The sequence below is a fragment of the Vulpes vulpes genome, chromosome X (genome assembly GCF_048418805.1).
Source record: "Vulpes vulpes isolate BD-2025 chromosome X, VulVul3, whole genome shotgun sequence".
Taxonomy (NCBI): domain Eukaryota; kingdom Metazoa; phylum Chordata; class Mammalia; order Carnivora; family Canidae; genus Vulpes; species Vulpes vulpes.
The window spans coordinates 79,151,893-79,165,599 of record NC_132796.1 but is presented as its reverse complement, the minus strand read 5'-3'; positions in this window follow the sequence as shown (position 1 = coordinate 79,165,599).

The window sequence follows — 13,707 nt, the reverse complement described above, 5'->3', positions numbered from 1 at the left end:
GCTGGAGATGCTCTATTGAATGAAGTCTTTGGCTCCCTTGCCTGGCTGTCGGGGATCTGGGATAAGGGCTCTCAAGCTCTGAAAGAGCCCAACCTAGGACACCTTTACTGGCATTCAAGGAAACTAGAGAGGAAGGTTTAGGGAACTCCCTAGGAAGATGGAGTCCTGAGGACAGAGGTATTGGGGCAAAGCAGCTGGAAACCTCTATTGCATGTAGTTTGGCAGACCCCTCTATCTCTGGTGCACAAAGGCCAGGGAAAGTTGTCACCCACGGAGTCCAGAGTGGTTGGCATGGGGCAGCCTGCTTCATCCTGGGAACCAAGTCTGGGGGTGATTCAGTTACCTGATTTATACTACTCTGTACTTCTTTATTTTCCCTGCACCTGTTTGGAAGATTGCAGAGATTCCAGAAATGAATATAGTGAGGGCCTGTGTTGGCATGTGGAGAGGGAGGGAGGTACTCATCTCATACCCCTATCCCTACTTCCTTCCTGACCAACTGTTTGTTAGTGAGGCTAGTTGTATCAGGACTACTGGACCTTTTTTTAAAAAATATTTTATTTATTTATTCATGAGAGACACAGAGAGAGGGAGAGGCAGAGACATAGGCAGAAGGAGAAGCAGGCTCCTCGCAAGGAGCTTGATGTGGGACCATATCCCAGGACCCCAGGATCACGCCCTGAGCCAAAGGTAGATAGATGTTCAACCACTGAGCCACCCAGGCGCCCCAACTACCAGACTTTTTTGGGGCAAATGGTGAAGAGGATTTGGGGCCCAGCAGTCAGGCTGTAAGACAATGAAACTAATACAGTAGTTCAAAGAGAGAACAAAAAGATGTGCCTACTCTCCACCTTCTGGGGAAGGGTGTCATGGTGTTGAGTGAGAAAATATTTTACCTGAAGGTGGACGAGTATTGAGAGCTCTGGAGTATATACTGGCTCACATTTTAATTTTCAGGAGGAGCACTTAGTAAATAAAAGGCAGTCCACCCCAGCTCTTGACAGCTTGTCCCAAGGCCTTAGGCAGAGGAGACTGTGAGCTTACAGAGCCAGATCACCCTTTAGAAGCCTCCGGAAAAGAGGGAAATATTAGCGGGGTGAATAGGTGCCCCACTTCGGGCCAGGAAAGAGAAATTTCAGCTTGCTACCTTGTTCAGCCACCTCTACGTGGACCCCAGGATATGGCACATTTTCTAGCAGCTCCATAGCTGGGCCCTGACACACCCACAAGCTGCCTATACAGCAGCCGCGTCCGTTGTGGGTCGGGGGCAGAGGATGGAGTGTCATCTGCCTACTTCAGAGGATCCAGTGCTTGGAAAGAATTTGGAGGGAAGGTTGCAGGGGGGTAGGGTTGTGTGAGAAAAGTGAAGAGAAAACAAATCAATTAGCGAGGTCATGCCTTGGCAGTTGCGGTAATTTTGGGAGATGAAAGTGGAGTATATATGGTCACAGGCAACTATGCCACGGTTTGAAGTTGGCTCAAAGTAGTGTAGTGATCACAGACTGTCTCCAGCCCAAGAAGAGGTGGGACAGTGTTTGTATGCTGTATTTATGTGCACAGTTGATCTAGGACCAAATGGTGAGGGAGGCACAATTTCTCTTTCATCTACCTATATTTTAACCAAACCGAACCATTTGAGTAAAATGTGTGTGTGTGTGTGTGTGTGTGTGTGTGTGTGTGTGTGTGTGAAATCCCTAGAGGCATGTAGGATCTAGCCAGCAGACGCGCTTTGAATGCTTTCATTCCTGCCTTCCCAAACCTCTCCTTTTTTTTGTTTTTGCTTTTTAAAATTTATTTATTCTTGAGAGACACAGAAAGCGAGGCAGAGACATAGGCAGAGGGATAAGCAGGCTCCCTGTGGGGATCCCGATGCAGGCCTGGATCCCAGGACCCTGGGATCATGACCTGAGTGGAAGGCAGATGCTAAACCTCTGAGTCACCCAGATGCCCCCAAACCTCTCCTTCTGCCACCCTTTTCCTCACCTCTCCTATAGGATTTTCCTGCTTTCCTCTCCCTTGCTCCCTTTTTGGTTGCCTGCTCCCCTGCTTCGCTCTGCTTTAGGTCCTCAGCACTTTTCCAGCTCTCAGCTTATTTCTCCCTGCAGCTCTCCATTCTAGTGTTCTGTTCGCCACCCTCCCCTTCTCTGTACCCCTCTCTCCCACTTGCCTCCCTTCTGTCTTAATTCCCCTCCTGTTTTTCTTCCTTCTAATCCATTTGCTTGGACCGCCCAGATTTCTCCCCTCCAGGACCTCAGGGTTGATGTTCTGCTCTCCTCCTGACTTCTTTCTAGGACAAGGCAGAAAAGGCTAAAAACCTTAAGTGTGTACATACACCGAGACTGCCCTAATTTCCTCCGATTGTCAAGAGGAGGTAAGGGGTGGGAGAAAGGGCGGAGCTAAGGGCAGTCTGAATTAATGAAAAATCGAAGTAATAGAACATTTTGAAAGAAATGTAATTGTATTACTTTCGAGTACATCCAGTAATACTGCTAACTGGAACAGAATCTAAGAGAGTAATATAAGTGCTTTAACAAAGAGATAAGAATCATGTATAATTAGCATTATTATGCAGCTGTTAAGGTCCTCATTCTTAAATAGGCTAGTTCCCTTATGTGTACGCTAAATGTATTTGGAGACCTCTTTCCGTGGCTACAGGTAAAATCCTATTACAAAAGTTCTTTATAGCTCTGATTTCCATGTCACTGCAGATGATCCATTATAACAGTGATTTGTGGGTCTGGTTACCCAAAATTGCTAACAATAACGTACAATAAATGCTTTCTCTGGTCCCTATGTACTTAATAGGTATTCCTTTACAAAGATTGTGAGCTCTTTCCATTGCAGATGCTAAACAGGAGAGGGAAGTGGAGATGAATTAATTTTGGAGCAGAGCCATGTAGATGTGTGTATTTGTGTGTCTGTGCACACATCCATGGCTGTCTATTATTGAGCACTTATACAAGGGAGAATGACTTAAAAGGACTGTATGTATAGTAGCATGCATAAAGGAGTCTGGCTGTGTGTCTGTGTGGATAAAGGCATGATAATGCCTGGATGTGTGTTTAGGTCAATAGGCATCACTCTTCCTTCTCTTTCCTTCCTTCCTCCTCCTCCTCCTCCTCCTCCTCCTTTATTTTCTATCTAATTTTATTTTATTTTTAAAAAGATTTTATTTATTTATTCATAAGACACACACACAGAGAGAGGCAGAGACATAGGCATTGAGAGAAGCAGGCTCCCCACAGGAAGCCCAATCCAGGATTTGATCCCAGGACCCTGGAATCATGCCCTGAGTTGAAGGCAGACCCTCAGCCACTGAGCCACCCACATGTCACTTTCTCTCTGATTTTAAAGCAAAATCTCTTCAATCTTCAGCCAGTTATTTCCATCTTAATCCTGTCTTTTCTTCTCCATCCATAGCCTTCTTTGTTTTCCCCCAGGGATGTCTACCCATGATTAAATCAAAACACCTTTTAGAGATGTGCCCAGCGCCCTATTAGGTGTCAAGGAAGAGTTGGAGAGGGAAACCAAGGAAAAAGCCTTGTAAGGGTGACAGTAAAGAAGATACTAGTCTTCTTTGGTGAGTTCGGCCATTTTAGGACATAAAATTCCACAGGTAATTCTCAGACTATCTCCCTGGTACCCCTGTAAACACCCTGACACCACAGTGACCTTGGCTTCCTTACTCCCAGTGATCTCCCTCACTGCTCACTCAACCTCCTCACAAAAGGCCAAACCTTTAGGATTTCTTACCCCTCATAGCTCTTCGACTTCCATGATTTCCCCCAACTCTGAATTTTGGTCTCTCTCACTAACCTCAAAATCATTCAGTTATTCATTCATTCACACAACAAATACTTGGTGATGGATATTCACGTGTCAGATACTGTTTGTTCTTGGCATGAGGGATATATCAGTGAACTAAAGTCTAAAAAATACTGCCCAGGAGCTCTTATTCTAATGGGCGGGGGGGGGGGAGACACACAGATAACCAGCAGGAAACAACGAACGCGTAAATGATATTTTATATTCTATCAAGGCGATGAAGTAAAACAAAGTAATAGAGATTGGGAGTGAATGTGGTCCAGTGTTGGGGTGGGTGTCAAAAGTGACAATTTTAGGCAAGGTAGTCTGATTTGCCCTTTCTTTTCTTTTTTAAATATTTTATTTATTTCTTCATGAGAGAGAGAGAGAGAGAGAGGCAGAGACATAGGCAGAGGAACAAGCAGGTTCCCCGCGGGGAGCCTGATGCGGGATTCTATTCCAGGACCCCAGGATCATGACCTGAGCCAAAGGCAAACGCTCAAACACTGAGCCACCTAGGTGCACTGATTTGCCCTTTCAAAGAAGGTGGCATTTGAGCCCAACTTGAAGGATATGAGGGAGTAAATAATGCAGATTTCAGGAGGCAAGGGGAAGACCTTTGTAGTGCACACAATAGCTAGTGCCAAGGTCTTGTGGTGGGAACATGCCTGGCATTTTTTAAGGCCCCAGGGAAGATGCACGGGGGCCAGAATACAGTGAACCATTAACAGGAAATGTGATCCAGAAAGGGAATGGTGAGAGATGGAGAGATTTATCCATACACTTCTTGTCCTCTACTGCCTGTTGTTCACCTTCATTGTGATTACTTCCTATATAAAATGCTTAAGAAATAAGGTTCTATGGATTTAAAGAGAAAGCATGTAGAAGGAGCTTGGAACATTATAGGCCCTTCTGGTATGCGTCCTCAGTTCCTTCCAACTTCCTTAAGTCCTGGCTGGACTTCTCACCAAGAGTGTAGAGAGATTCCGTGAGACTTCCATAGTTTCAATTTCAAAATCTTTTTTTTTTTTTAAAGATTTGATGGATTTATTCATAAGAGACACAGAGCGAGAGGCAGAGACATAGGCAGAAGGAGAAGCAGGCTCCCTTCAGGGAGCCTGTGGTGGGACTTGATTCCAGGACCCTGAGATCATGACCTGAGCCAAAGGCAGACACAACCACTGAGCCATTCAGGTGCCTCTCTGTTTCAAAACCTTTGACTTCCTCCTCTCTTTTGCTATATTCTATCCTTAAGAAAAACTTATTTCTCTCTTTTTGCTAAGGCTGAACTCTCTCTACCTGTGCTTTTTATTCCCATCTCTTCCCCTCCTGATCCTCTTTCTCACATGCATTTTTAAACCCTTCCTTTCATCTGGCTCTTGCTCTCCTGGAGACGAGTATGCACAGGCATCCCTTACCGTAAAATAGCTTCCTTTAACCCTACTACATACTCAAGCAATAGCTTCATCCCTCTCCCCTCTCAAATTTCATAAAAGAGTCCTGTTGCTTTTTCTGTTTTAACCCACATGCAATTTGGCTTCCAATTTTATTTCTGTGTTTAACTGAACTCGGGATGGTTACTAACATCCTCTTTCTCACCAAATACAGGAGCATATTTTTAGTCCTCCTCATTCTTGGCTCTTTTGTGATGGGCTTTCTTGAGAGGGCAGAGATTTTGAATCAAAGCCAATGTGGATTTGGACCCTGACCCAGCCACTATGTAACTTTTTTTGAGTGGTGGAGCCACAGTTGTTGTTATTGTTGTTGTTGTTTTAATCTCTAAAAAGGGGTTGATAATATCTACTTTGCTAGGAGCTGGTACAACTTAGAGACAATGGATATAAAGTATATAGTAGGGACTATTTGGGTCATTTCTCTCCACCTTTTGTGATTGATTTTGTTTTGTTTTGCTTTTTGTTTTGAGAGAGAGAGAGAGAGCGCGCGCACAAGCAGGTGGAGGAGGGGCAGAGAGAGAGAGAGAGAAAGAGAAAGAGAATCTTAAGCATACTCCATGCCCAGTGTGGAGCCCAATGCTGGGCTTAGTCTCATGACCCTGAGATCATGACCTGAGCTGAAATCAAGAGTCAAATGCTTAACTGAGCCACCTAGGTGCCCCTGTGATTGAGTTTTAAAATCACTTTTGCTGGGTCTTCCTCCTCTTGCTTTCTTAAAAAGTTTTGCATGCCCAAGGTTTCACCTTTGGATCTCTTCTCTCATCATACTGTACTTCCTTAGTGTCTTATCTACTACGACCTATTCAACAAATAGAGATATTTGGATACATTTGACGCTAGTTCTAGGTCCCTAGAAACCTCTCCTAAATGCCGTACATCCATGATACCGTCCAGTATGTACTTTTGGCGATTCTCCTTTGGGGATAAATAAGAGCAGAGTTTGGAAGGACATGGACAGACAAAGAGTTGAGGTAAGGTACTGAATTCTTAGCTGAGGAGTTTAATTTGATAAGGTCAGCAGACTAAAGGGATTCTGAGGAGTAACATGATTTGAATTTAGCATCTTAGAGGAATGCACTAGAACAGAGAGAAGCTGGAGCAGAGAACCCATATAAGAAGATAATTATGAGGGCAGCCCCAGTGGCGCAGCGGTTTAGCGCCGCCTGCAGCCCAGGGCATGATCCTGGAGACCCTGGATCGAGTCCCACATCGGGCTCTCTGCATGGAGCCTGCTTCTCCCTCTGCCTGTGTCTCTGCCTCTCTCTCTCTGTCTCTATGAATAAATAAATAAAATCTTTAAAAAAAAAAGAAGATAATTATGATAATTTAGATGTTATTTGATGTGATTCAGGAAAGAAAAATGAAGCTAAAATCCAAGGAATCTTACAGAGAAAGGATTAAGAATCCTTGCCATCATATTGGATAGAGTATAAAGGTTTGAGAGGAATCAAAAACATTCCACAGTTTCAAGAATGAGACACTGGAAAACGAGAGGTGCCATTGGTGGCAATGGTGAGGCTAGGAGGAATTCTTGTTTTGAAAAGGATCAGAAGAGTGAGGAGGGAGAGTAATTAAAATTTTGATATATTAAGTTTCAGAGGACAGAAGGAAACCCAAGGGAAAACTATCTTTTGGGTAACTGAAACTAGAATAGAAGAAAGAAAATAGGAAACTAGAGTTATTCAGTACTGGTGCTGGACATATTACATTCATTTGTGTATAAAGAGTAGCCAAAATTGGGAGAATAGATGAACTCCCCTAAAGGAGTACCTACAAAGGGGAATGGGTGGGGGGCAGTAATTGAATTTTTGGAGACAGCCAGAGGGAATAAGTGGGAGGAAAAAAGAAAGCTGGAGGAGCCAGAGACAGAGAATTCAAAAACATAAAAGGAGAAGCAGTGTGAGAGAAGCCTACTGACTTTTGCACTAGTTCATAGATCCCTAACTGACTTTTTCGTTATGTACCCACTCTCTTTGACTCCCCCAGCTGGTCCCAAGCTTTTCTTTCCATCCATTGTTTATCTGGGCCTCCTGGGCCTGAGTCTAATTATTATTCCTACTGTCTAAATCACTCTCAATTCATGCTTCCCTGCATCCATCAGCTATTAACCCTTCCTTCCTAGGTAGTTAACATAGTCAAGCACACTCATTTACAAAAAGCATACCTTTCTTTGCTAATTGGGTAAGTGATGTTGAAGAACTAGAATACAATAGTAGAGAATTTTAGAAACAATGAATGAAATATTACACCAGTACATTCTCATTAAGTCCCTATTGTGTGTCCAGCTGCCCCAAATCAGAAAATACTGTGAATAAATTACTATGTAATATGCACAATAAGGAGAGTAATATCTTCTAGACTTATGTACATTCTCTTTCTACTTTTAAAGGCATTCTTTCCTCAACGTACATCTTGCCTCCATTTCCCCGTTTTCTTTCGTTACATCAATCATATCTCTTTCCTTTCACACACTCACATTGTACATGCATCCATAAGTACTCTCAAATGCCCAAGAATTTTCTATGCTACACCAACTTTCATGCAAAAAATTTCATTCATATGTTTTTATACTTTTCTCCAACTATTTAGCCAATTCAATGGAGCAATGTTATCAACAATCTAACATAAGAATTAAATTATTTGGGATCCCTGGGTGGCGCAGCGGTTTGGCGCCTGCCTTTGGCCCAGGGCGCGATCCTGGAGACCCGGGATCGAATCCCACGTCGGGCTCCCGGTGCATGGAGCCTGCTTCTCCCTCTGCCTGTGTCTCTGCCTCTCTCTCTCTCTCTGTGACTGTCATAAATAAATAAAAATTTAAAAAAAAGAATTAACTTATTTATATTTTCCATCTTTGTATCTCTAATAACATTTTGCTAATAGAGGGTATAACATAGAGATCTAATATTACCTTTGATTTAGAAGTAGATATTTTCTCTGTGATTTACATTTTACTTTATTATGGTTTTACAAAATGAATAATGCCCTTATTCTTTCTTCTGATTATTGAAACCATACATATTCATAATAAATTATTAAAAATTTAGAAAACTATAAATAATAACCAGATATCTTCTGCAATCATGACAGAGTAACTGGCAATGGACTTACCTCCTGTGGTGGACAGCAATAAAACTAGAAAAAATATTTGTGGACACTATTTTCAGGAATTAGACAATAAGAAGTATAGAAATATGATTTCTGAGAGAAAGGAGATAAATGAGGTAAGCCACACATTTTCCCATCTCTCTACTTAGAAACAATTTTCTAACAATGACATAGATCAGAGTTTGTGAAAGTTTCCTTCAAACATTTGACTGAGGTCTAAACTGCACAAGTGCAGAATAAGTTGCCATGAGATCTAGCAGAATGTGGCTGTTAGGAGTTGTGAGTATAATGGAGATACTAGAGTTCACACAATGTGGGGAGATGTTAGAATTATGTTTCAGCCAGAGTTGAGAGACCTTGTAAAAACCAAGGCGTGCAGAATAGGCATCAGAAAAGCCATTCATTCCTCAAGAGTAAAGACCATCTCCTAGAGGTAGGGCTACTCTAGACATATCCTAACAAAACTTAACCTCTATAGATTAAAGGAGAAACACTACTAAACAAACTTCATATCAGAGCAAAAGCCATCACTCTAACAGAAGAAAACACATCCAGACTCCTTAAAAGGTATCATTCACTGTAACTGGTAGATGATAAAAAAGATCACTAGATATATGAAGAAGCAGGAAATATAATCAAAATCAAGAAAATATATGCTGTCAGTAGAAAAAAAAACCTCTGTAATGGTCCAGATATTGTAATGATCGGTTAAAGACTTTAATTCAATAATTTTAAATACGTTCAAAGACACAAAGAAAAATATGATCTTAATGGACATAAAGATGAGGAATCATAGCAGAATGGAAATTTTAGGAATGAAAAGTACAAAAATAGAATATAAAAAAATAAGCTAGATAAACCTAACAGCAGATAGAAAATGGCAGAAGGAAGAGACAATGTACTTGAAGACAAAAACCATAGAAATGACCAAATCTGAAAATCAGAGAGAAAGAAGATTGAGAAAAAAAATAAACAGAGTTGCAGTGACCAATTGGAATCCCAGATGGAGAGGAGAGAGAATGAAGTAGAAAAAATACTTGAAGAAATAATGGTTGAAAATTCCTCAAAGGTGGTAACATTAAGCAACTTACAGATCCATAAAGCTAAGTGATTTCAAAGAAGAAAGAATACAAAGAAGTCCACACCTAGTTTCATCACAGTCAACCTGCCCAAAATAAAAATAAGGAAAAGCAGTAAAAGAGAAGTTACATACAAAGGAAAAATAATATAAATAGGGGCTGATGTATCACTAGAAACAATGAGAACCCAAAGTATATGAATGATATGAGAGAAATAAACAAGAAGGCAGTCAATCCAGAATTTGGCATCCATCAGAAAAGACTCTTCAGACACAATTTATTTTTATTTACTAATTTATATATTTTAAATATTTTGTTTATTTGACTCAGAGGGAGAGAATACAAGCAAACAGAATGGCAGGCAGAGGGAGAAGGAGAAGCAGGCTCCCTGATGAGCTGGGAGCTGAATGTGGGGATCGATTCCAGGGTCCTGGGAGCATGACCTAAGCAGAAAGCCAATGCTTAACGAACTGAGCCACCAAGGCACCCCTCAGATATGACAATTTTTAAAAAGACAAATTTTTAGTGAATAAAATCAGAGATAATTTATCTCCAATGGATCTTCTCTATGGGAATTATTAAAAAAACTCTTCAGGCAGAAAGAAAATTATAATGTGATATTTAATTGGACATTTGTATTTCTTCTTACAAATTGTTCATGTCCTTGCTCATTTTTCTATTAAGGTGCTATTATTCTTATTTATCTTATTTATATGACAAATATCATATGATCATCTGAATAGATGCAGAAAAAGCATTTGACAAAATTCAACATCCTTACATGATAAAAACTCTCAACAAATTAGGAATAGAAGGAAATTACCCCAATTTAATAAAAGCCATATATAACAAACACTCAGCTAAGAGCATACTCAACAGTGAAAGTTTGAAATCTTTTCTTCTAAGATCAAGATCAAGACAAGGATGTCCACTCTCACCACTCCTATTCAACATAGTACTGGAAGTCCTAGCTAAAGCAGTCAGGCAAGGAAAGAAAAGATATTCAAATCAGAAAAGAATTACAATTATCTCTATCTACTGATGACATAATCATATATAGGGAAAATCCTAAAGTTTCCATCAAAAACCTGTTAAAACTAACTAAAATTAAGTAACATTGTAGGACATAAATTAGGCACAAATTCAACATGCAAAACTTAATTGAGTTTTGATATACTAAAAATGAACTATCTGAAAAAGAAAGAAAGAAAGAATCCTATTTACAGTATCAAAAAATTAATAAAATATTTAGGAATAAACTTAATGAAGGAAGTGAAAGATCTGAATACCAATACATATAACACATATCTACTGTACATACTGTACGAATATATATACACTATTTTAAACCAAAAATCATAAGACATTGATGAAAGAAATTAAGGAAGAAAAAAATAAATGGAAAGTTATTCCATGATTATGTTATTGGAAGAATCACTGTTATTAATTCATATTGCTCAAAGCCATCTATAGATTCAGTGCAATCCCTATCAAAATTTCAATGGCATTTTTCACAGAAATAGAAAAAAATAACCCCCAAATTTATATGGAACCACAAAAGACTATGAATAGCCAAATAAATATTGAAAAAAAGCAACATTGGAGGAATCATACTTCCTGATTTAAAACTCTATGAAAAGGGCAGCCCCGGTGGCCCAGCAGTTTAGCGCTGCCTTCAGCCCAGGGCGTGATCCTGGAGATCCAGGATCAGTCCCATGTGGAGCTCCCTGCATGGAGTCTGCTTCTCCCTCTGCCTGTGTCTCTGCCTCTCTCTCTCTCTCTCTGTGCCTCTCATGAATAAATAAATAAAATCTTTAAAAAATAAACTCTATGAAAAGCTATAGTAATTAAAACAGTGGTACTGGCACAAAAACAAACACATAGACCAATGGAATGGAATTAAATAGCCAGAAATAAACACATGAATATATGGCCAACTAATATTTGACAAGGGAACCAAGAATTCTCAGTAGAAAGACTCTTAAATAAATAGTTCTGGGAAAACTGAGTATCCAAATGCAAAAGAATGAAATTAGACGCTTGTCTTATATCACTTAAAAAAATTAACTTGAAATGGATTAAAGACTTCACTTTAAGACCTGAAATCATAAAATTCATAGAAGAAAATATAAGGGAAAAGCTCCTTGACATCGATCTTGCATATGACACCAAAAGCACAAATTAACAAATGGAACTATAGCAAACTTAAAAAGATGAGCATGGAGTAATGTATGGAACTGTTGGATTACTGTACTGTACAATTGAAACTAATATAGCACAGCATGTTAACTATGCTGGAATTAAAATTCAGAAAAAGCAAAAGAAACAGTCAACATAAAATGAAAATGCCACCTACAGAATTGGATAAAATGTTTGCAAACCATATATTTAGTAAGGTGTTAATATCCAAAATATATAAGAAACTTATATGACCCAATAGCCAAACAAACATACAAGCAAGCAAGCAAAAAACTACCGCAATCTGATTTCAAAATGGACAAAGGACCTGAATAAACATTTCTTCCAGAGAAGACATAAAAATGGCCGATAGTACATGAAAAGGTGTTCAGGGGATCCCTGGGTGGCGCAGTGGTTCGGCGCTTGCCTTTGGCCCGGGGCGCGATCCTGGAGGCCCGGGATCAAATCCCACATCGGGCTCCCGGTGCATGGAGCCTGCTTCTCCCTCTGCCTGAGTCTCTGCCTCTCTCTCTCTCTCTCTCTCTCTCTCTGTGACTATCATAAATAAATAAAAATTAAAAAAAAAGAAAAGGTGTTCAATATCACTAATCATTAAGCAAATGCAAATGCAAATCATGATGATGTAGTGCCTCATACGTGTTAGAATGGCTAGTATCAAAAAGACAAGATAATGACAAGTGTTAGCGAAGATGTGGAGAAAAGGGGACTTTGTGCACTATTGGTGGGAATGCAAATTGGCACAGTCCTTATGGAAAACACTAAAGAGGTTCCTCAAAAATTAAAAAATAGACCACCATATGATCCAGCAATCCCAATCCTGGGTATATAATTCAAAAGAAATAAAATCACTATCTCAAAGAGATATCTCCACTCCTGTGTTCATTGCAGCACTATTTATAATAGCCAAATCATAGAAACAACCTAAGTGTCCATTAATAGAGGAATGAACAAAATTGTGATATATACATTCCACACCTCTTTCTCTCTCCACTCTTCTTAAAAACTGAACTCCTAGAAACAGAACAGATTGGTGGCTACCAAAGGTGTGGGGAGTGTGGCTAGTAAAAGTGGCCAAAATTAAAAACAATAATAAAAAAGAGAGATCCATGAAGTCTGTATAGAAAATCATAAAATAATGCTGAAAAAATAAAGATCTAATGTAAAGAGAGATTTAATGCATCCATATTTCTTATGTATAACACAAAAATCATAACTTAAAAATGAAAAAAATTTTAATATCTCAAAGTTGAAAACTTCCGCTTTTCAAAAGATATTGTTAGAATCCAAATACAACACTGGTTTTATATGATATGTTGGAAAATTGAATTTAAATAAAAAAGAAAAAAATAAAAACAAGCAAAAAGAAACAAACACATAAATAAGAGAGAAAACGAATACAGATACAAGCCATATACAGGGAGAAAATATTTACAAAACATGTATCTGATAAAGGACTTGTATGTAGAGTATATAAAGAACTTTCAAAACTCAATAAGAAAACAAACAACCAGATATATAAAATGGGCAAATAAAATTTTTAATGGCTTAGAACATTTTATTTTTTCCCAGCTTTATTGAACTATAATTGACATGTAACATTGTGTAAGTACAATGCATTGATTTGATACACAGATAAATTGCAAAATGATACCACCAGAATATTAGTTATCAACTCCATTCTGTCACATAATAAGCATTTCTTTTTGTGATGTGAATGTTTAAGATGTACACTCTTAGGAACATTCAAGTATATACTATTTTTAGCTATAATCAGCATGCTGTACATTATTCCTAGATTTCTTAATCTTATAACTAGGAATTTATATCCTTTATCTCCCCATTTCCTCTGCCCCCAAACTCCTAGTAACCACCACTATGCTCTATATCTCTGAGTTTGTCCTTTTTCTATTTCCAAATCTAAGTGATATCATACAATATTTGTCTTTTTCAGTCGGACTTATATCCCTTAGCATAACGCCCTCAAACTCTATCCAAGGTGGCACAAGTGGCAAGATTTCCTTTTTCCTCATGGTTGAAAATATTTGTGTGTGTGTGTGTGTGTGTGT